This window comes from Haliotis rufescens, unplaced genomic scaffold, assembly GCF_023055435.1.
Source record: "Haliotis rufescens isolate VD_foot unplaced genomic scaffold, xgHalRufe1.0.p SCAF_5, whole genome shotgun sequence".
Lineage (NCBI taxonomy): Eukaryota > Metazoa > Mollusca > Gastropoda > Lepetellida > Haliotidae > Haliotis > Haliotis rufescens.
Window position 1 is genome coordinate 5593330 of NW_025964223.1, and position 25502 is coordinate 5618831.

Below are 25502 nucleotides of genomic sequence, written 5' to 3' on the forward strand. Positions count from 1 at the left end.
ACAGTTTGAATGAAATTGTGCAATCACAGGTAATGTAAGCTCTAGGTAAACAATGGTGGGGTAAGAAATTTCATTTTCAAAAGTTGTCTGAAATGTCACCAAAAAATTGTCAGACACACTACAAGTTCATTGTCGACACAGTTGCCTTCAATAGCGTGTATGACCTCCAGCTGCCTCAATGCATGCATGTAATACGCCGCCTCATCGATGATGTCAGTCTTCTGATGACTTGGATGGGAATCCATTACCACTCGTCTCTCAGGGCCTGCTGCAATTCTTGTCTGTTGACGGGAGGCTGATGGCATGCTCTAATCTGTTTGTCAAGATGGTTCCACAGATGTTCAATAGGATTCATATCGGGTGAGTGGGCAGGCCAGGGCAAAACGTCAACGTTCTGCTGGTTTAGAAAGTTCCGAGTCAGTCTTGCAGTATGGGGCCTGGCATTGTCGTGTTGAAACAATGTCCCCTGCTGTTGGTTTTGTAAGAACGGAAGCACAACTGGCTTCAATACTTGGTCTCTGTACTGCATAGCGTTCAGGTTTCCCTGTATAATCACCAAATCAGTCTGCTGATCTCCACAAATACCGCCCCACACCATGACACCTACCCCGCCGAATGGATGGACCTCTCGAATACACACCGGAGCCAAACGTTTCCCTCTGCGTCGATAAACTTGTTCTCAGCCATCATTTCGAAACAAGTTAAACCGACTTTCATCAGTAAACAGCACTCGACGCCAATTTCTCACTTGCCAGAGTCAAACCTGCCTCGCCCATCGCAGTCTCAGGCGTCGATGTTGAGCAGTCAGTACCACTCCTCGGAAAGGACGATACGCTCGGATTCCAGCAACACGAAGTCGTCGTAGTACTGTACGTTGGCTAATGAGATGTCCCAACGCTGTTGCTGCCATTGCCGTCGCCGTTACGAATCTGTTTCGCAGGTGAATGAGCCGTATCTGACCGTCTTCCAGTGGTGTTGTCGATCGGGGTCATCCGGTTCTAGGCCTATCCTGTGTCCTCCCTGTCTGCCTGTACCGTTGAATCAGCCTGGCTACTGTCAATGGTGTACAACCAAACCATCTGGCAATCTGGACCTGTGTTGCCCCCATTTTCGGCCATACCAATGGCTCTCTCTCTCTGCTCCTATGACAGTCGTGGCATTTCTTTTGTGTGCTTTCATCACGAGTGGTTATACCCTGCAGACGAATGCATTTATACAGCTAACATGCACGTGCGGTTTATGCCATAGGCGGGAAACCTGTTTCACCATTTTTTTGTCACCGCACAAGTGCCGTCAAAGGTGGCACGTTCGGGTGAGGTGTTTTTGGTACCTTTCCTGGGCAGTCATATTCCCAATACCCACTTCCACAAGTTATATCGCTGTTTTTAGGAAAATTACAAATTGCCAACCTATACTTTCTTTTGCCGCTTAGTTTAGAAGTTGGTGAGTAAATTTGAAAAAATGCATCTTAATGGATAATGACTTCTTGTTTATTCTGTTGCTACCGGACCCGTGAAGATCCGGATTAGAATAGGTCTTCAGCAACCCATGCTTGACGTAAAAGGTGACTATGCTTATCGTAAAAAGCAACAAACAGGATCGGGTGGTCAGGCTCGCTGACTTGGTTGACGCTTGTCATCCATCCCAATTGCTCATGATGTCAATCACTGGATTGTCTGGTCCAGACTCGATTATTTACAGACCGCCATCATATAGCTGGTATATTGCTGAGTTTGGCGTTCAACAACCAACCAACCAACCAAACAACTGTTGCTACCAGTATATGCAATAAACCAAAAGTTGTTGTCCATAAAGTTGTGTTTCAGCATCTATGGCTCTATTATACATTAGTTAGTAAGACATTATTTGGAGACATGTTCACTTTGATGAAACCCACCAGCATGGGTATGGTGCTAGCAAACCTAGAAACATAATCAGGCCAAACCTGGGATCTGAACCCATGATCATAGGTGCCTGCCATGACTAAGGGACGCAACTCTGCACAGTGAATGATAACTAGTCTACCAGTGCCCTCCGGAGAAAGTTACCGGGGGTAAGTCCAAATACAGCATTATAGTTAACATGTTCATGTCCTATAATATTTTACATCAGAAACCATGTCAGTACTCAAGAAAAAAGAAACGAATATTGAAGCAATTTTACTTCAACTTATTTCTCAAAAAAAAATAATTTCACCACACACTATCCCCAGACAACCATGTTTTCCAAGATTATATATAGTCTGTTCATTTCCTGTATGTTTTTTCGCTTGCACCATGACATTTAGCTCGGCTGTATGGAGCAACCCTGACCCCTGTGAAGGTCATACCGCCAGCATATACCGTACTCTGCTTCATCGGTTATGAAAAGCGATTTTCGTGCAGACTGATTTGGTGTCAAGCCCTCACAATTTCCTCCAAGATATCTATAATATCCTTTATGATAATGACAATTTTGGTAAAATTAACTGTAACCCGAGCCACTCTCAAGTAAAGAAAATAAAAAATTACTCAACTTCTTCTTGAAAATAGACACCAATATCTCTCCTTAAATCTCCAATAACTAGTCAAGTGGTTCCACCAACTATCGGACTTGACCCCTGATCTCACTTAACACATTCTGCTGCAGGCAAATCAAATTTGGATCGAGAATGGAAAAAGTATCGAAACTTGGCATTCTGAGAGATCAATGATTGAATTAGCTATGGCTGAGAGCTCACTATCTTCCAATGGAGTTTGAGTGTCATGGACATAAATTCACTTTCAAATGCTTTTACTTCATAGTTGTCACATTTACACTTCTCTCTTGTTCTGTAAATGTTTCATCAAATGTAAATTTAGTGTCAAATTCTTTTTTAACTTCACTTTATTCATTTACCTGAGCATGGAAGTAGTTAATCCATTTTTAGAATGTGTCACAGTGCCGCTTCTGATACCCTAACGATAACATGAGGTTAGCAATTATCAATATTTGTTTCTGTAAGGTGGAACTGGACTTTTGATAAGCATTATTTCATATCTTGCAGGAAAGGAAATATACGAAATATTTATAATCTAATAAAACATTTTTTATCTTAATATGGGTTTGACATTACAAGGGTCATATTGATCTACAGGAGACGGCAAAACGTAAACAGTCCATTTAGTTCGCTACCACTTGGATGTTTTAGTCATATGACATGATCAAGCATGACCAAGAAGCTAAAATGATAGGAAAATCAAAACAATAGTTATCAGTGTTAATAATACTACCTCTATTACATCATTACCATAAATCCTGATTTGGGCTGCTAAATCTTCAAATTTTCAACAGAAATCCTTTCACTGTCAACTACACACAACTAGTTGTTCCCACAATAGCACCAGCAGCCTACCAGCGTTTGGCTGCTGAACACGACAGTTTCTTCTCAAACACAAATTTTATATTGTTGTGAAAATATGTTCTGCGCACTGACAGTCATTAACTGGTCACACAGCCTCCGTAGTTTTTGGTAGTGCATCGACAAGGAGAGCGGAAGGTTCAGGGTTCAATCCCAAAAGATGTAAAAAGATGGTACTTGCTGTTACCCTGCCTGGCACTTTGCATGAAATAATCTTGGACATGACGTTAACACCAATTTCACCTCACCTCACCACATTAGCAGGTGAGGTGAGGTGAAAATGGGTTTAACGTCATATCCAAGATTATTGCACTTATAGCGACATGCATGCCATGTGTGTGGCTGCTTGTACTAGTCCGGACTAATGCCGATTTATAGTGCTAGCCCACTGAGATACCATGCCACAGTTTCACATGAATACCCCACTCAGACACAGTATACTGACTCCGGGCCGATCAGTCCTTGTTTTAGCCCCTTAATGCCGAGTGCCAGACAGGGTAACAACAATGATCGAACCCATGACCCTCAGATCTCCGGGCGGACGCTCTACCACTAGACCACAGAGGCAGTCTGATGAGGCAGGACGGATGTATGATCAAGTAGTGTCATTAATGCCCTGTGCCATATATCAGATTTCATAACATCCAGTCAGAGTTTGCATTTTCTCCTTGAATGTTTTCTACAGTCAATTTTCTGTCATTAAAGATTTTTTGTAAGCATCCCATTTTAAATCTGTGGTCCTTCGATCAAGAATTTTCAAACATAATGAACAATAAATTGTAGCCGCCATAATTCCTACTGAAGTGTCATATGCATGTGAGCTATCGAATGAATAATTTCGGGTCATGCATATCTGTAATGAAATATGAAGTTGAAGATATTGATAGACTCACTGCATACTTCAAACAACTGGTTATGAAACCAAGAGCAATGAAAACACGATCACATCTTGTGCATCATCAGATCAAACAGATATGAAAATGCTTGGCATCTGCATCAAATACTGTCATCATAGAAATGTCATCCTTCAGAATAATGTCAGGAGATTAATAATACTAAAATGGGAATGAAGATCTATCGATACCACAAACAGTTTGCACAAGCAGCCATGTGGCCGTTAACCCTAGCACTACCAAACACAATCTAAACCCACATGCCTACCTGTTTAGAATCAGAATAATCCTTTTACAACAATTACCTCAGTCTTTCCAAACATGTCGGAATCCATCAATCTACTAGGCTTCCCCACAAAGCCTCTTAACATCTTTACATACAATCCTGCACTGCGTAGAACATAGAATAAATAGGGGACCCACCTCGATCACCAGCTCAATCAGAGCGATACCATCTTCCCTCCATCACAGTAATGCCTTATCACATCCCCGGACTCCCCCAAGTGATGCTGGAGGCCTTCAGGGTGTATTTACACAACATAAACAGTTTTACCAAACCGCAAGGGTAAGAAGAACCAATTTTGCTCATGAGAAAGACAGGGAGTTTGTCCAAACACGACCATCTTGATTATTGGAGAAGTGTTCTGCTTTGTTAGAAGTGCCTAATAAATCTGATTTATATCCAATATCCCTTGTCACTGTTCTACTTCTAGACTGCAGCAGGACGACTTTAGCGCAGCAACTGGCTTCAAGAATGGAATGAAGGCGATAGTCCTTTAAGTAAGACTATGGGTTCATTTGCATGTACTGTATTCGACGTAATAAGCGCCCCGCTCTAAAAGTGCCCACAGCGATATTTGCTAATATATTGGCTAGCGAACAATCCCAATTAACACCCCTTTCGACTGATAAATGTACACTTATTTATTCATGTATAATACTCACTCGTGTGTTATATGCACCCTTATTATGGGAAATTAAATTCTGGAAAATATATCTGTCGTGTATAATACGCACAGAGTTTTCTTTTGTATCATTTCAGGCTGTCAGCATAAATCACAAAATTTATGATCTTTCAACTGTTTTTTTTTCTCACCAAAAGTATATTCTAATAAGAGCCCCCTATTTCTAATTTTGAGAGTGTCCTGGGCGTTTATTACGTTAAATACGGTATTAGTTTTAGCTGCTGATTTGAGGATGTTTCTGGCAATTGGTTTCTTGTCGGCACATCATGTCTGAGCATGACAATTCATTCATTAGAAAGCAAATACCATTGATTGTGCAATGGTTACATTAATTTGTTAGCTGGTTGTTTAACAAGCAACAGTCCAGCTATATTATTGCAGTCTCAAATTAATCAAGTTTGGACCAGACAGCCCAGTGATTGCCATCATGAGCATTTGCCATCATCTAGCAATTGGGATACCATGACATCCATCATTCAAGTCAGTGAGTCTGACCACCCAATCCTATTGCATCAGCCACCTCTTATGACACAAATGGGTTGCTGAGGACCAATTTAAACCCAGAGCATCACATGGGGTGTCCAGTAAACATTCTACTCTGACACTCACTAAAAGCTGCATTTAAGGATAAAAGACATTTAAAGAAGTCAAATTTTATTAAATTAATGTAAATGGCTATCATAAAGATGCTGTTAACGCAGAAACAAAAGTTATTACCATTTTTATACGTAATCTTGATCCAATTGTAATACAATGTTTCTTCAAGCATTTGAATGCACACTAGGGGCTTTTATTTTGTCACCTATCATTTTCTTCAATTTTTATCCTCTTAAATGACACATGTGCTATCGTTCATGTCAACTGAAAAAGAAAATATGCAGTTAGTCTGACTAAAGATGACAGTTAATTTTTAAAATGACTTGATCAAAATTGATCATCCTCTTTTTGTCTTAAATTCCTTTGAGCAAAGAGTGCTATGTTTTTTAAATGAAATTGTTGCCTTGTTCACCATTAAAAAAAAACCCATTGGAAACTGACAATGAAATTAGCATTGAGCCACAGAATATTGCTTTAGGCTAGTAGTGGGTTTTTAATCGCTTTACAAGAAGTTGAAATAATGACAGTGTGACTTACACAACCTTTGGAAACAAATGTTAGCCAGTCAGAAGCAGGAACAGAAGAACTTTCTGAACATAGTACACATGTCACAGATGTAATCTAGCAGACAGACAGTAAGTCAAGTAAAGTTATGAGCAGACTCAAGCCTTAGATAATGTGAAGACACGACTAACACAAAACTGTAAACTTTTATTATGTTTCGACATCTGTACTGCAAGGTTTTGGTTTGTGGGATGAGGGGGGTATGAAAGGTGGCCGTACTATGCATGGGGTAGAATATCTCATTTTTTTCCCCAGCTGTTCCAAGTTCCACTAACGATGTTTGAAAGCAAGCTAAGCACTGATGCTTGACAGTGAAAATTAGCATTTCATTTAAAATAACTATTACTTTAATGATTTTTTGCAAATGATTATCTATTTTATCTGATACAGTATTCATACTGTATATTTTATGCAAATAAATAGAGGATATTTCATGTGTCGAGTGAAATATCATTTTTCTCTCGAGTGATGGGGAAAAGGAGTTATTTTCACAAGTGGCATATCTCCTTTTCCCCTGTTTCTTCCGGAAAATGTATTCATTACAAATGTAAATATGATTATGATATGATTATATACATAATAAACTTTAACAAAAAATATTCTTGAAAACAAGGAGACTGCTGTTGGAAGCTAAAGTATACCCGCTGGTCAAATAACAATAATGGCACTTTGCAAAACAAACAGTATCAACTGACGAGTTAAATGAGAAATTAACAGTTTATAACAAAACATTTTCAAGAAAATAACAAATGGCAACAAGTGATATTTACTCAATAAATGACCATCTGTCATTATTTTTCCTTGTCAATGTGGAACTCACGTAACAAGGATGTCAACAGTTTGTGTACGGGGTTGACACTTACAATAAGGGGAGACAATTTAAGGGATGGTAACTCTTGTATGGCAATAGTTCACTGCAGTGAAATATCAGGTGTAATGTTCACTGCAATGAAAATATCACTTGTCTTAACTTCAGAAAACTCAGTCTTTCACACTGAAGTATGTAATAAAGCTTAAACTGTATTCTGAATCGCAGTATAGACGCAGTATACAAATTCGCTTGAATTTGAAAGTTGCTATAGGGGGTTCGATTGTGAGTGAGTTTGGTTTATAACAGGCCATTCATATTGTGCATATTTCCACACCACTCAGGGGCATGCTCAAAGTGCCATCATTACCCTGGTCACTGGATCAGTGTGCATTCAAGAATCATTCTCAGCTCCCTGGGGAGTATACAACCCAAGATGCCTGTTAGGCGCTAGAAGGTTAACAGACACATTACCATCTCATCCTACCGGGTACCCATTCACTACTGGGTGAACAGAGGCACATTTTGAACAAAGTCACACCAGAGAAACACCACATGACGTGTTACATGTGTTTCAGTGTGGGGCAGGACCAAAGCCCTAGAAACTCTCAGGAGCCAAGCTGCCGAAGCGTGGTCATCATCACTTTGAACAGTATCGCGTCATGTCAGACTGATGCGCCCGAAGTGATGCAGGTGGTAGATGTTTACCACTTTGGTGAAGCCCACAGACATTGGTATGGGACTGATATGCCTTGAAACATCATCAGGTCGACCTGATATACAAACTCACAATCATCCTCCCCTGAAATGGCTGAGGGATGTTGATGACAGCTGAGTGAGGATATCCAAGCTGAAGCATTGTGAATAAGTCATGGGGAAGGCAAGCTGACACATCCAAAGTAACTGGCATTCACATGTCTGTCACACCACTGTGTGACATTCAGCAGGATTCAGGATTGTGCCTGAATTGTTCATTTCATTGATTATATGTCTGTCTCAAAACAAAATACCCAGCTGAATTGTCATAATGAAGTACATTGTTCAGCTTAGCATGGCCTACTACAACCTTGACTAGAGAATTCCTTGTAGACATGGGAAATATCTTTATTGGAAGTATAACATTGAATATTTAGAGATGTCAATATTGGAAAAAGTCCACATAGCAGGTGCTGCCAATGGTGCTTCACTTTGTCTTCAACCATTGGGGAAGGGGGCTGTATATGTAAGGAGTAGAAGTCCATGTTAACATTCAGTTTCAGATAGATAGAATATTGCTTTAGGCTAATAGAGGGTTAATCGCTTTACAAGAAGTTGAAATAATGACAGTATGACTTATAGAACCTTTTGAAACAAATGTTAGCCAGTCAGAAGCAAAAACAGAAGAACTTTCCGAACATAGTACACATGTCACAGATGTAATCTAGCAGACAGACAGTAAGTCAAGTAAAGTTATGAGCAGACTCAAGCCTTAGATCATGTGAAGACATTGCTAACACAAAACTGGAAACTTTTATTATGTTTCGACATCTGTAATGCAAGGTTTTGGTATCACATTCAGTTACAGACATCCTGGTGCGAATGATGTCATTTTTTGGCATGATGTCATGAATAAATGATTCGTAACTTGACACAAGTTATTAATTTATTACTTCATATGAGGCAGCTATGTGATAAATCTCAAAAAGCAATGAAGAATGAAGCATGATTTATTTCGCGATAAAACATTGTTCTATCATTGCTCGCAACTTGATGACAACGTTTATTTTGAGAGGGGAGTGTCCAGTGAGTTGTTCCCCATAGATGCAGCTGGCAAACACAGATAACCATGATGACCTGAATGATCGCATCCAAAAGTGGGAGAGATATGACAATCAGTATCGGGAGAAAACGTACATGTAACTGACGTGAAGATTGTGTGAATATGCGGGAAATACCCACCTGTGCATAAAATGGACTTGTCTGACGTTACCAAGTTCAGATTCTAGTGAGGGAGTCATAATTTTTTAAATACGGGTAAATATTTTTAAAGCTTGTAATTTAATCATCATCCTTAAAGAGGCTGTACATAATGTTGATTTCTCATATAAAAAATAAGCGACTCATGGTTATCGTTAATTTAAACCACCATGTCCAAACAAAATGTCGCCATGTGCGGGAGTTCGTCATGCATTGTAGAAAAACAAAAGAGGAGACAAGACATGTTTTTGTTGACTTGATCGGTTACAGTGGCTGACTGTAAGGTCTACTGATGTGTGTCTGGAACACACTGTATACAGACAGGGAAAATAAATTAGCATTGAAGGTTTCTACAGGATAGGTCTCCATATTATTTTCCTGCCGTCCAGCCCTTACCATAAAACTATAGAACTACATGAAGCAAGTCTAGATTTTCACTGGGGCTACTTTTCAATTTTAATGTAGTTACATGTTCTATCAAAATTATTTTCAGATACTAAGTGTTATTCTAGGTCGCACATTATAGAGAGGATCACAGAAATGATGATGTACAGTATGACAATTATATTATTGATTTATGCCAAAATGAGTCAAACGACATAGATTCAAGACCAGCTTTAATCAGAGCTCTACATAAGTTTAATTCCTGATGTAGAATAAGAGCAAATAGGAATCATCAATGCCTTAGACATGATCTCATAACCAGGGATAAACACTGTAGGACTTCCATGGCACTAAACCATGATTAGTAGCTGGTATTGAGTTCTGTTATCTCAGCTCATCTACATCGAAGCCCCAGTCTGCAACATCAGCATCCCCTGAGCACAGTCAAGATGATCATACTATATAGAGACAACTAAAACACATTACAACCTTCCCATACTTTCTGTTTTATGGTATCGAAAAAAATATCCAATTCAGGAGCCAATCTTCCAAAACTAGTTTCCTTAAAACTAAGCAGCCATTCATTGTAAGACCACCAACTCATTATTTTTTAACAAATCGATTTACACTTTTTCATTTTTTTCCCCAAGATTGCAAAGATTGGATGTACTGTAGCTTAGCCACTGGCCAGGTGGTCTGATGCTGTTGTCGCCTACATGATTCTGTTGTAGGAATACATTACTTGAGATGTTTCGCCGGAGGGGCATTTAGCCCTAGTGGGTACAGGGAGGTTAATTAGCATATGGGATATGTATTAAAGGGGACAATGCTATGTGAACTGCCATTCCAGCTGAAATGTTGTAATTGATTTTGTGTGTAAAGTGAGCTATTGTGGATAAGTAGTTAGGTGGGGTGAAATGGGGTTTAACGTTGCGTCCACAATTATTGCACTTATATAGCAATGTGCATGTGCGTGCGTGCGTGCGTGCGTGCGTGCGTGCGTGCTCGTGTGTGTGTGTTTGTGTGACTAATGCCGATTTATAGTGCTATCCCAGTGAGATGCCATGCCACAGTTTAACATGAATACCCCACTCAGACACAGTATACTGACTCCCAGCCGACCAGTCCTTGTTTTAGCCCCTTAATGCCGAGTGCAGGCAGGGCAACAACAAGTACCATCTTTCAACGTCTTTTGGTATGATCCTAGACCTTCCACTCTCCAGGCGGATGCTCTACCACTAGACCACGGAGGCAGTCTGCAGAGTAATGAGGGTAGCAACTAAATAACTGCTGGGGACCAATTCTAACCCAGAATGCTCATAACATCAATCACTGGATTATCTGGTCAAGACTCAAGATTACTTTAAGGCCACTGTCATATACCTTGAATATTGGTGAGTGTGCTGTCAAATATACTTGTAACATAGTCCTCAATTGTAACATAGTCCTAAATTGAGTGAGTGAGTGAAAATCTAAATCAGCCATGTTGTGACTTGAACAATCTGCGCATTTGGACCATATAAAAACCTGTCTTCAAAGGACAGTCCCTAAAATGAAAACACAGTCGAGTGAGTGAGTGAGTGAGTGAGTGAGTAAGTAAGTGAGATTGAGTGAGTGAGTGCTCTTGGTTTAACCACAAGGCTATCCCACCTACAATCTCATTAAAATCAGATCTTATTTCTTGCTACCGCTTAACAAAGATCTGAGGACATCCCATTATAGGTCACATCAGAACGACCTTTCATCCGACCAACCACAGCGTCGCTTACCAGATCATGAAAGTGATAGTCAGAATGTGATTTCTAATCTTGCAACCTCGAAAACTGGAACACAGGGTATTCCGAACGATAGTTTCAGGCTCAACGACTGAATTCATACAATCTAGACCATATATTAGCCATTCAAGAATGTTCGTTTGTTCAGGTTTCAAATTTTTAATCGAGAATTTGTCAAAATATGTTTCGAAGCGTAGTCGCCAATTTGAAATTAGTACCCTAAAGCACAAGAAAGATGCCTTCTGATTGGCTAATGTCAACTTCTTGTCAGTCATTCCATTGGTCGGTCAAAGTTCGCGCACGGTCGTTCTGACGTGCCTTGTAATAGGATGTTCTCAGATCTTTGTTTAGCAGCAGAGAGAACTAAGATATGATTTTAATGAGATTGTCCCACTTAAGACCAGAAACCCTAGTTTGGTTTTATGAGGCTTTAAACAGTATTTCAAAAATACCACACAGAAAACCTGCACAGAGATTTGCAGAGACAAATGGGCCACCCATGTGTGTCATTGATTGAAACTTTTAATATCGACATATCAACTCAGAAGTATCACAATATAAAAAATTACCTAAGCAGAACTGCAATTTAATGCTACATATGTAGTGGACTGATACATTAAATGTTTAAAATGGAATTTCCGTCTTAACCATCCATCATAACCATGGTAATGTGAACAAATGTAAACATTCTAATTTTGACGGTGAATTATTAACTTAGTATTGATATTAATACAATATCAATACAGTATCGACGTACAAATACTACTGACACATCGATGTCGCAAAATATGACATCCCTACCATGACCCACTGTGGTAATGAAAGGAGGCATCATAACAGACACCTAAAATTATTCCTTTTCAGAACCAGACTTATCCTCTCATTTCAGCACCCCTTTCAGCTGTTTTAATCAAAGCTATGACAAACCATTCAAAAATGTCTCATAAGTAGTGACACACTTTACATCAGTGTCAGAGGGTAAGGAAGGTTAATAAAAAATGGCAAAGGAAAACTAGCACTGAAAACACAACCAGCTGTAACGGTCAGAGCTTTGAAGCCACAAAGAGCACAGAAAACACATCAGTAGCACACAAGAAACATCTGACAGCTGTATAATCTGTCTCCTCTATCCAAGTGGTCCTTGAGATGAATGAGATCGCCTGAAGAAAATAATCCATGTTAGGATCATGTTTCTATTTACCGTATTCGACGTAATAATTGCCCTGCTCTAATAAGCGCCCACGGCGATATTTACTAATATATTTGCTGGTGTACAATCCCAATTAGCACCCCTTCCGATTGATCAATGTACAAAAGACTTATTTATTTGCGTATAATATGCAATTAAATTCTGGAAAAATATATCTGTCATATATAAACATTATAGGCTGTCAGCATAAACCACAAAATTTATCTTTCAAGGCTGTTTTTTTTCACCAAAATAACATTCTATTAAAAGCCCCCCATTTCTAATTTTGAGAGCGCCCTGGGCGCTTTTTTACGTCAAATACGGAATGTAGCAATATGAGAGATAAATTGTGTCAAACTTTAGGCGACAATTTTTTTATTTCTTGGTTTACGGATGCGCCGCTCTTTCAAAGTCCATATGTTAAAAAAAAATAAAAATGAAAATTCCCCTTTTTTTTATTACCGCCGATATTTTCGACAAAAAGTTCAAACAAAAAAAAGATTACATTTTCTCGTCGAGCGTAAAGCAAAGGGAAGTCACTCTGATATTTCTTGCTGGGATCCTTCTCTAATACCATCATGGCTTGTCAACGCAAAGCGCAGTGGTGACCAGTTTAACTATTTCAACACTGTTGGCCGTTCAAAGCCACAAGTCACACCGCACGGTAGACCGTCCAAGTCACGTCAAAATAGTTTATAATTATATTAACCTACTTGTCACATCATTCATTTATTAAATCTATCACATTTCACAATGTCTGAAATACGTATTCCATTTGATTTTATCATTTTTTTATCTATAGATTAAAAATGTATTCACTAGACACGATTTACCGCAATGTTATTGAAAATATTCTCGGACACATTTCGAGAACGGGTCCTCATCGAACATGTCAAACAGCAAAATAAAGACGTTTCACGTGCTGAAACGTCTTTATTTACAAAGAAATAACATCTTCAAAAATATATCTATAAAAGTTGCCAAACTGACATCTTAGTTATTATTTCCAACTTTTCGTGCGATCGCATGTAATCGTCAGTCAAATGACATCTCGCCTTTCGTCGCCTCGATTTCTCGGCTCGGACACGATGTCTTAATGCCAAAATATATGCATAAGAAATCTTTGTCATAGCTCGTAACCTAGCTCTATACATTCATAAAGTTCCATATTTTTAATATAGATCGCGATTCCATGCTTAACCGTTCAGAATAACATGATTTAACCCAAACCTTTTGCCAAAGTCTGAAAATTACCGTTGCTGTAATTTGATTGGCTGCGTTAGGTCACGTGCTTAAATTTGACCAATCACGAACCTTGTAGCAGATTTTGTCGGTGAAACTATAAGTTTTTTTAATGTATACTGACATGGCAGCCTTAGAGGTTTGTGTTATTCATACGAAGCATTGAAAACGGAGGTATTTCATCATGTTAGTGAGCGGACAGCTACTATCATCGGGAAAAGGGTGATGACAGATATTATTTGTAATTCTTTTTAAAATAATGTTCCAACAGCGTAAACAAATGAAAATAAAAAAGAAATGGGTATGTGGATTTTATGAATTCTTATATTTGGCGAAAAAATCTTTAAATTTGCGCTTCATTGGTCCTTAATCTGGACGTTATGAATGTTTTAGCTTACATTATTTTTATTTAAAACGAACTTTATTTAGTTGTTAATGAATTATTTAAATAATGTAATACACATAACTTTCATATTTATAAACAATAGGATTAATTAGACCTTTCAAATAGTGTATGGCCAAACATGTAGTAGCAAAGATGTTAATTTCAGCAGATAATTTCCTTCATAAATGTTGGTTTCATCTATCACACAAGAGTCTCTGGGAACTTGGTGTCACAGCAGTAATCTTCTGGTTGGCTGGTGTTGAAAGAGTTAAACGTTGCCCATGCTGCCAAAATAGCAGCGTCTTTCATGCATTTCCACCCATGACATGAATATTGTTATGTTGCCATTTGTGCACAAGCTGAGTGCCAGGGATATAATAAAATGTTCTTGAAAAATTGAGTTATTTGACTTTTGTTACGCCAGGATATCTTTTTTCATACCTACCTAACTTTTTAGGACAAAATTCAAGTAAAAAAAAATGTGAGAGGCTTTTTTTCTTTTTTTTTTAAATTGGCCTGCCTCACTTTTGAAATGAGTTTGAAATCCGTAAACCAAGAAATAAAAAAAGTGTCGCCTTAGGGGACCTGGGACATTCTTCACAAGGAAGCAACCATTTGATTTTCAGGTGGATGGGGTGTTCTAAAAAAGAATCAAGCCCTGGTTTTACTTATTATTTTTTTAATATGCCTTGCACTGAAGGACAATAAATAAAGTGACCTTATCTTGGCAACATGAGAACATAGGGAACAAGTCAAAACAGGGAACTGCATCGGACATCAGTTTGATCACTGACGTGTCCAGTTTGGAAATTTCCTCCACATGTCTACCATAGAGCCTTTAGAAAGCATTACTACGTTGTAACAATGATCAAACAACTTTTGGGTATGGTTGTATGATGCTCTTTGAAATTTCCGTAGAGCGTGCATGCTTGATTGAACCTCAAACGACACCATAGGTCAGAGCTGGTGGAATATTGATCGACATGAGGGGAAAGTTGACTATTGGAAAACTGATGTCCCCCTTATCACAGAGTCTTGTGGATAGTTTTCAGTCACTTAGAATCTTTATGCATATGTAGTAGGGGGTGGAGTCATGCCACAGATGACATCCCTACCTTTGTCAGCTTGCTGAAGGGGTTAACCTCTTGGGTCATGTGGACAAGGCGTCCGACCTCGGATCAGAAGGTCCATGGTTCGAATCCCATCACGGGACTCGGAAATTTTATGGCCGCTACACATAGATTTAATATGAATTAGACCAGGCAGTGTCACTGATACCTTATTTCCAGCTCAAGTTGGTAAGACATGGAAAGTAATTGGCAATTGGTTCATTATTGAATGATATCAGATCATTGATGTACCTGAAGCTTCAGTTAATATCTTGGCCGCTTGTTTTGATGTTGCTAATATGGCCAGACATTCTGACTAATATGCATAAACAAACAGATCAACAAGAAGAGGAGCACAACCCGTGTCCAATGTCATACCCACACAATTCACATTGATGTCATCTGTGACAAAGTCTAGCAGTTCTCAAACTGTTTTCTCAGTAAACTTCAGATGACAATTGCTTTCTTTTGACAATTTTCCTGAACCTTTGACGATAGTGAACTAATATTTATGGTCATCATGTTAGTGACAAATTGCTCAATTGAACAAGGAACAAAGCTTTCCCTTAGGTTTGTTGAGTGAGATAATGGTGTATAAAGTCGAAAAATGAATGTTTTGACATTCCGTAATTAAACTTGGTTCTTCTCTGATATTGCAAAACATAAAGGACCTGCTTTCATTGATTTGAATCCCATATTGACACAGAATGATGCTCGACCTGTCAACATAATACCCATGCTCATGGATTTCACAAAACACCAAACAATGTTTTATTTTCGAATCATCTCTTTTCAAACTTGAATTGGTAATTGACCCGACAGCGAATGTCAGAGACCAATTCATTCATGGAAATGATTACAAAGCTGAAGTTTAATGTGCAAAAGTTTTCTGGTTTTTAAGCTTTTCCTCTATCAGTATCAAAGTGAATAAAAGCAACAGAAACATTTGCAAACTATTCAGAAATCTTTGCTAAAAAACATTGTTCATTGTACAGTTCCAACTACATCATAAGCATACATGCCTACAACATTCAAGGCCTCAGTAAAGTTTCAAAAGATTTAAAGGTCGACATGTGGAGGACATTTCCAGAATTGATGCAATTCCCTATTTTGACTTGTACCATATGTTCCATTGTTTTTAAGGTGAACAATTGACTTGCCTCTTTATGTGTTGGTTGATGGGTGCCGCCGGTGGGGCATTGTTTTTAAGGTGAACAATTGACTTGCCTTTGTATGTGTTTGTGATGGGTGCCACCGGTGGGGCAGGATACAAGCACCTTTCGCAAACACCTGGTATCATCACTATTTGATAGTGATGAATAAACACATGCAACCTGATGAATTTCTTTTGAGAATAGTTTGATCCCATGTCTGGATGCATTTAACCCTACAAAGGCCAACAGATTTCAAACCAAGAGCCACAAATTTTAGAAAAAAATGTTTCAGAAACTATCTCAGCATTTTTGTCAAAAAATTCCACTAAATTTGACTACCTCTGGGACAATATCTTCAACCTTAGCTGACGGAGCATTAACATTAAAGCTCACTTCCAAATCAAAGACAGCAATTTATGGGACAATTACCCCCTGGTGCAAAGAGATGATTCTCCACCCATCAATGTCACTTGATGTTCGCCAAGAATATTGCCTAGGTCTCTAGGTAGTGAATAAAATGATGTCCACTAAAGCTTTCATAGCTTTGATCTTGAATTCATGTTATCCTTGCTCCTCAAGCACAGGATACACTGACCAAAGTGTAATGGACCCGTTTCTAGCTGTAACACTTGACATTATCAAGATGGCTTATTTTGGTGATCAAGTGCTCCCTTAACTATCAAGATGCCTTCTTTTGGCTCCTTTGAATATAAAGATGGCATCTTTTGGCAATCAAGTTGTCGACCAAAAATGGAGCAGACTGCCAATACTGGCGCTTGACCAAATCATCAGGTCAAACTTGTAGATTTGTTGTCAGAAATAACTTGATCCATTTTCATCTCAAGTGTGGCATTATATATTTCACCCTTTTACATTGTTGAGTAATCCAACCACACATTACTGACTAGTAACACAATGCTTCAGTATCAGTGAGTTGGGTTTCTACTTTCACTGGAAGATCCGGGGTAGAATAGGCCTTCAGCAACCCATGCTTGCCGTAAAAGGTGACTATGCTCTTCGTAAGAGGCGACTAACGGGATCGGGTGGTCAGGCTCGCTGACTTGGTTGAAGCATGTCATCGATCCCAATTGTGTGGATCGATGCTCATGATATCAATCACTGGATTGTCTGGTCAAGACTCGATTATTTACAGACCGCCGTCATATAGCTGGAATATTGCCGAGTGAGGCGTAAAACAACCAACCAGCCAACCAACCAACCAACCAACCAACCAACCAACCAACTTTCACTGACTCAGTAAACGCTGCAAACCATAAACCAAGAAAGATGCCCTTGGCAGAAGATTTTAATGAAAAGATCCTTCTTCACTTTTTAAAATTTGATTTCTTTATTGAGGAAATATTAAAACATTTCAGATGTGATATAAGTTTAAATCATACAGGTTATAAAAACCCATCTTTTAGACACATGAGTTCTTACAGGTGACTATACTATATATTTCGGTTTTGTTAAGCTAGGAAACTTTTGAAATCACTGTGTCAAAGGCTTTGTGGGCGCTGAGTAGTAGGAATATCTTACTATGAATTGTTGCAAGTATCTGCACAGGAAACATCATTGTATTTAAATCATTTCAAAATGGAATTCTGAATGGACAACTTCTTTCAATGACAACAGCACTATAGGCAATTCATATCTGTCTCTGTCCCAGAAAACAAATTAAGCCTGTAAATGATCAAGTCTGGAGACAATCCAGTGACTGATATCATGAGCAACAATCCATGACATCAGGGTACAATGATACGCAATCAAACAGATCACCTAGCCTGATCACCTGATCAACTGCATCACCTCATACAAGGAGCACAGGTTGCAGGGGGCCAATCCTAACTCTGAGTCCAAGCAGGGGACAGAATGGTTTAGAATGTTGGCCCACCTGGTCATGGATACCGATAGGGCAGGGACGAGTTCGAATTTACTACCCGAGTACCCTCCCCCCTATTACCCGACCCTACCCGGGCACCCACTGTAGGTCTCAAGAGATAGGTACAAAATGTCCGATTGGGCATTTTGTTACCATAGCACTGGCAAAAGGTATTTAGATACATGTATTAAACAATCTAACCATGCATACAGTGAAGTTGACTCAAGTTATATCTTTATTCAAAGATATGAAAAGTCAGAAGGAATTCGAAACTTTGTGACTTGTAGTGTAACCATAGAGTTCTAGATATTTTTTTGTCATTGAACAATATATCACGTGACTAACCACGGGTCTGGGTAGTCCTGTGGGTACCCTTGTCCTACTCAGTACCCACCCGACCCGGGTACCCAAATTACCAATCCCAGCCTTAGATACCGGTACATGTTATGAGTACAGGTCAAGGTGACAATTGATGTGGCTTTAGAAAAACTTACGTGTGCGATGGTCGATGAAAAAGCAATTGCGATCACAGGCTCTTACATGCTCCGTGACCTTAAGGTCTTTGTCGAGGAAATAAATGAATGCAACATTGTCTAAGTGTGGTGAGTCATGAGATTAAAATGGAAGAAACTGCTCCTCACATAAAGAAGTCTGAGGCCAGCAAGAGGCTGACATGCCATTAACAGAATGCAGGTTCCTACGGTGGAATCAGTGTGATCGAAATAGGATGTCTCACAGCTGAAATATTTAGAAGGCTGATAATTTCACATTTTTGTCACAACAAAGAAACTGTGAATAAACAATGCCTTCTTGGAAAGTGGTCAAATGAAACAAATGTTATATTTGGGATAATACTTTCTAAGTCAAGCATAAAAAATTTTCCCATTCAGGATTCGAACCTAAACTCTCGGAGCAAGGCACCTGATCACCAGCACCCAAAGTCAGTGATCTAACCCCACTTAGCCATCGATATCCCTCCGCCATGGGAGCAATGTCAATTTACACTTATCAGAAGGGTACACAAAGTGCATGACCTAGACTATCATCTGTCACACTTCCATTTTTGTGGAAGCCAGAGTGGCGAAGAGAGTAAGATTGCGGAATTTGTGTGCTGGCGATTAGATGCCTCTCTCTGAGAGTGTGAATTCGAATCCCGGGTGGAACTCAACCAAAATGTACTTGAGTTAGTTCTTTACTAAGAAAGTGTTAACCTAAATGTAACATTTGTTACAGAGAAACTGTGTTCTAGAGATCAAGGACATGATGTCTGCAATCACAACTGTCCAGACCTTTCGTATCTGTGGTTAGTCTCAGAGTGTTAACCATACCTATGGAAAAGGTGTGAGTATGTAACAGTCCTAGCATGTTAGATTCCAACCATTACGCCACTGTTTATCAATCTAGCTGTCATTGTTTCCCCTGGTACACAGACACTGTCTCAGACATGGCACTTATTAGGTGTCTGGGCCTAGAAATGGCAACAGACAGAGAAGCACTGTCTATAACAAAGAAGGAAAACGGGCATCTTGTCAAAAACAATGTGCAAACATATCCACCTTCTTTCTGTCCAAAGATCAGGGTAGAACTGGCGAGTGAGGTTCTGTTGTATTTGTATCATTATGATTTTCCATTCTGGTGGATTTAGGTGAGGTGAAGTGAAATTGGGTTTAACGTCGCGTCCAAGATTATTGCACTTGTATAGCCATGTGCATGTACGTGTATGTGTGTTTGTGTGGCTGCTTGTACTAGTCCGGACTGACGCCGATTTATAGTGCTAGCTCACTGAGATACCATGCTGCACTTTAACATGAATACCCCACTCAGACACAGTATACCAACTCCGAGTCAACCAGTCCTTGTTTTAGCTCTTTCATGCCGAGCGCCAGACAGGGTAACAACAAGTACCATCTTTAAACGTCTTTTGGTATGACGCGGCCGGGGATCGAACCCCGGGCCTTCCACTCTCCGGGTGGACGCTCTATTACTAGACCACGGAGGCGGTCTCTCTGGTGGATTTAGGTGCATTCTGTTAATAAAAGCAAAAAAGCTCTCCACAATCACAAGAAATCTCTGCCAAAATCAGAGTCAATTTACAATTCTGACTGTAATGTAAGTTTGTTGCTAGTAAACATTAGGTCATGTAAGTAGAAGAATGTGTCCTTACATACCATGCCCAATGGATGTTCTTACACTGCAATTCGCTGTGCAGAATTGTGTCCCCCAGGAATGCAAGAAACTTATGATTGTGGGTTCGAATCCCAGATGGCCTTGATTATGTTTCTAGGTTTGTCAGCACAATACCCATACTCTTGAGTTTCACCAAATTGGTAAATGTCTAAGACCTGCATCACTTCGGGATTACCTCCTACATTAAGCTGACACACATGTGCTATAAATGGAATACTGTCCAAAGTGGCATTAAATCCAACCCACTCACTCTTATACCAAACCAGATTCTTGTTTCTTTAAAGATAGCTGTCACACAAATAATATGATTGTGTCGTAGGTAATGGTATTTGAAGCATCATGGGGGGCACGGGTGGCCCAATCGTCTAAGGCAATGTGATTCACTGTGCAGAGTTGCTTCCCTTGGGCGCGCCAGAAACCTATGGCTGTGGGTTTGAATCCTGGTTAGCCCGATTATGTTTCTAGGTTTGTCAGCACCATACCCGTGCTCGTGGGTTTCACCAAAGTGGTAAACGTCTGAGACCTGCATCACTTCGGGCTTTCCTCCCACATTAAGCTGACTTGACGTGATATAACTGTAATACTGTTAAAAGCAGCACTCACTCACTCAAGCATCATGGTTCCTAATTATGCATCTACTGTCCTTAAAATATTTTCTTGTTCAAATCATCTAAAATATTTCAAGGATAGGGCTGACTTCAACATATATTTTTGAAAATATTACGTGTAAATTTATGCCAGAAAATAATCAGTCTATGAAATCATTCCATTGAGTATAAAAGGCAAAATAGCCGAAGAAATTATATGAATGGATCACTGAAAATCAGTAATGACACCAGGTGTTTGCGTAAAGGGTACGCAATGGACACAGGTGCCTCAGTTGAAAGTACTGACATAAAACTTGTAACGGTTAATGTCCTACATCATTCACTTCTTATTTCAAACAGTGAATGTCAAACATAAGTCCACGGTGAGGATGCATTTTAGTCAATCTTACTGTGCACTCAGAGGGCTCATCTTTTTACAACAGTTGCAGTTGAAAGCATTTCAAGCATTTTCGACATCTTCCCGTTCCCATATTGAACAAGCAGCACATGGAGACGATCACCAACTGCCGCAAATCATCTCCAAACAACCTAACTCTGTCTAATTTGGCAGTAAAACCTCTGCGAGTATGTGACAATGCTTCTCACCAAGACATTTAAGGAACAAATTCAATTCCCATGCAATTAATATGTACATTCCAAAGAAGTTCCGTGTTTGTTGAAACCGAGCCAATCCATGGGAATGTTTCGACAGATTGTGTACACACAGTTCAACTGTTAAAGTCATGCCACCAACAAATTGAATTAATTGCCACGTCTTAAAAAAATATCTGCCAAGACAGGGTCTGGGGCCTATAGATCGTGATGGCTAAATATAGGATGCAATTGGTTTTCGATCATCAGCTAACAGTGAGAATAGGGAGGCAAACCCAAGGCGATTGTCAGGATGTCGACAACCATGAAAATTAGTGACTGTAAATAGAGGACTTGCAGACCTTGCAGGACAATTTCAAGGAGTTTTTACACTGTGTTCCACAAAGAAGATTAACTTTGGGCAATTCGAAGCAACCATGAACAGCTTCTGCTAAGCGAAATGGAATTGTTCTTGTCAAGTGTTCATTTGATGTATGGTTTAGGGAGAGTGATTATGAACAAAGGGAGGTAATGGAATAAACTCCACAATTATCTCCAATTGATCTCAATGAAACTGAAAGAGAAAAATATTCGTAAATACATGTTCAGATGTGGAACCTTAAACAGATTCATTTTTTAATCAGCTTCAAGATCATTATTATTTTTTAGCTGAATGTTATGTCTTTGATCTGCTGAATCTAACTGTGTCCGTTCGCCACTTACAGAATATATTGTTCCTTCTTAAATACCATTATTTCAGTAAAAACATGAGTCATTGACATTTTCAAGTCCATTATCTTTTACTTATTTTTCACTGCTGTTTCTGTAATGTGAGGACAGTGGCCCAAATGTCCTTTTTCTGATTTCTCTAGACAAACATAAAGCATCATGGAAACATTTACTGAAACTTATCCTTGAGCAAAACTTCAGTTTCATTTTTTACTGAGGAAAATACATAAACAAGGAATGAAGTAGAAAAGGACTTACACCGCATATATCAGAAGCCACTGAAAACATTCCTGGAACGGTGACAAAATAATCCATGGTCTCGGAAACATTTATTTAACCATTACAGGGAAGGATATCTGACTTCTGCCCTTTGTGACCAGATATGCTGCTTTCTATGTAAACCCACAGTGATACTTTCATCAAATATTTATTGCACTTTGAGCCAGACTCTTCAAGTAAAAGTTGATGGCAAGAGGATAGGGATTGATTGGAAAACTTTCTTACTGTCTGACATCATTTCCCTGTGGAAAACCCAACTAGTTTCTTGTCATCCAAAACCTGGAACTTCTAGATCCTAAAACGATTTGTTGTTTTTATATGGAATCAGCATGCCATACTTGTAATTTTTAAATAGATTCTGATGCCAATCCTTTAATGGACAGAAGCTTTACATATGTGTGTGAATATACTTTACATATGAGGAAATAGCCTTTACATATGTGGGAATAGCCTTTACATCTGTGGGAATAGCCTTTACATCTGTGGGAATAGGCTTTCCATCTGTGGGAATAGCCTTTAAATCTGTGGGAATAGGTTCTACCTCATAGAAAATGTCCTTTACATCTGTAGAAATTAACTTTACTTTAGTGATAAATGCCTCCTATTCCAATGAAATAGGCTTTACTTCACTGATTATTGCTTTCACTTCTGTTGACATTACCTCTACTTCTGTTGACAATACCTCTACTTCTGTTGACCTTACTTCTGTTGACCTTACTTCTGTTGACCTTACTTCTGTTGACATTACTTACTTCTGTTGACCTTACTTCTGTTGACATTACTTCTGTTAACATTACTTCTGTTAACATTACTTCTGTTGACATTACCTCTACTTCTGTTGACATTGCCTCTACTTCCGTTGACATTACCTCTACTTCTGTTGACATTACCTCTACTTCTGTTGACATTACCTCTACTTCTGTTGACCTTACTTCTGTTGACCTTACTTCTGTTGACCTTACTTCTGTTGACATTACTTCTGTTAACATTACTTCTGTTAACATTACTTCTGTTGACATTGCCTCTACTTCCGTTGACATTACCTCTACTTCTGTTGACATTACCTCTACTTCTGTAAACATTACTTCTGTTGCCATTACCTCTACTTCTGTTGACATTACTTCTGTTGACATTACTTCTGTTAACATTACTTCTGTTGACATTACTTCTGTTGACATTACCTCTACTTCTGTTGACATTGCCTCTACTTCCGTTGACATTACCTCTACTTCTGTTGACATTACCTCTACTTCTGTTGACATTACCTCTACTTCTGTTGACCTTACTTCTGTTGACCTTACTTCTGTTGACATTACTTCTGTTAACATTACTTCTGTTAACATTACTTCTGTTGACATTACCTCTACTTCTGTTGACATTACCTCTACTTCCGTTGACATTACCTCTACTTCTGTTGACATTACCTCTACTTCTGTTGACATTACTTCTGTTGACATTACCTCTACTTCTGTTGACATTACTTCTGTTGACCTTACTTCTGTTAACATTACTTCTGTTGACATTACCTCTACTTCTGTTGACATTACCTCTACTTCTGTTGACATTACCTCTACTTCTGTTAACATTACCTCTACTTCTGTTGACATTACCTCTACTTCTGTTAACATTACCTCTACTTCTGTTGACATTACCTCTACTTCTGTTGACATTACCTCTACTTCTGTTGACATTACTTCTGTTGACATTACCTCTACTTCTGTTAACATTACCTCTACTTCTGTTGACATTACTTCTGTTGACATTTCCTCTACTTCTGTTAACATTTCCTCTACTTCTGTTGACATTACTTCTGTTGATATTACCTCTACTTCTGTTGACATTACCTCTACTTCTGTTAACATTACTTCTGTTGACATTACCTCTACTTCTGTTGACATTACTTCTACTTATGTTGACATTACCTCTACTTCTGTTGACATTACCTCTACTTCTGTTGACATTACCTCTACTTCTGTTAACATTACTTCTGTTGACATTACCTCTACTTCTGTTGACATTACCTCTACTTCTGTTGACATTACCTCTACTTCTGTTGACATTACCTCTACTTCTGTTAACGTTACTTCTGTTGACATTACCTCTACTTCTGTTGACATTACTTCTACTTCTGTTGACATTACCTCTACTTCTGTTAACATTACTTCTGTTGACATTACCTCTACTTCTGTTGACATTACCTCTACTTCTGTTTAAATTGCCTCTACTTCTGTTGACATAACCTCTACTTCTGTTGACATTTCCTCTACTTCTGTTGACATTACTTCTGTTGACATTACCTCTACTTCTGTTGACATTACCTCTACTTCTGTTAAAATTACCTCTATTTCTGTTAAAATAACCTCTACTTCTGTTAACATTACCTCTACTTCTGTTAAAATTACCTCTATTTCTGTTAAAATTACCTCTACTTCTGTTCACATTACCTCTACTTCTGTTGACATTACCTCTACTTCTGTTGAAATAACCTCTACTTCTGTTGAAATTACCTCTACTCCTGTTAAAATTACCTCTATTTCTGTTGACATTACCTCTACTTCTGTTGAAATTACCTCTACTTCTGTTAAAATTACCTCTATTTCTGTTAAAATAACCTCTACTTCTGTTGAAATTACCTCTACTTCTGTTGACATTACCTCTACTTCTGTTAACATTACTTCTGTTGACATTACCTCTACTTCTGTTGACATTACCTCTACTTCTGTTAACATTACTTCTGTTGACATTACCTCTACTTCTGTTGACATTACCTCTACTTCTGTTGACATTACTTCTGTTGACATTACCTCTACTTCTGTTGACATTACCTCTACTTCTATTGACATTACT

At 38.8% G+C, this 25502-nt stretch overlaps 1 protein-coding gene across 2 annotated transcripts in view; it reads right to left on the reverse strand.

The window, feature by feature from the left end:
- The window catches only part of LOC124133593 (procollagen C-endopeptidase enhancer 2-like), a 229584-nt gene that overhangs the window by 105224 nt on the left and 98858 nt on the right, over positions 1-25502 (reverse strand). The window lies entirely within an intron of this gene.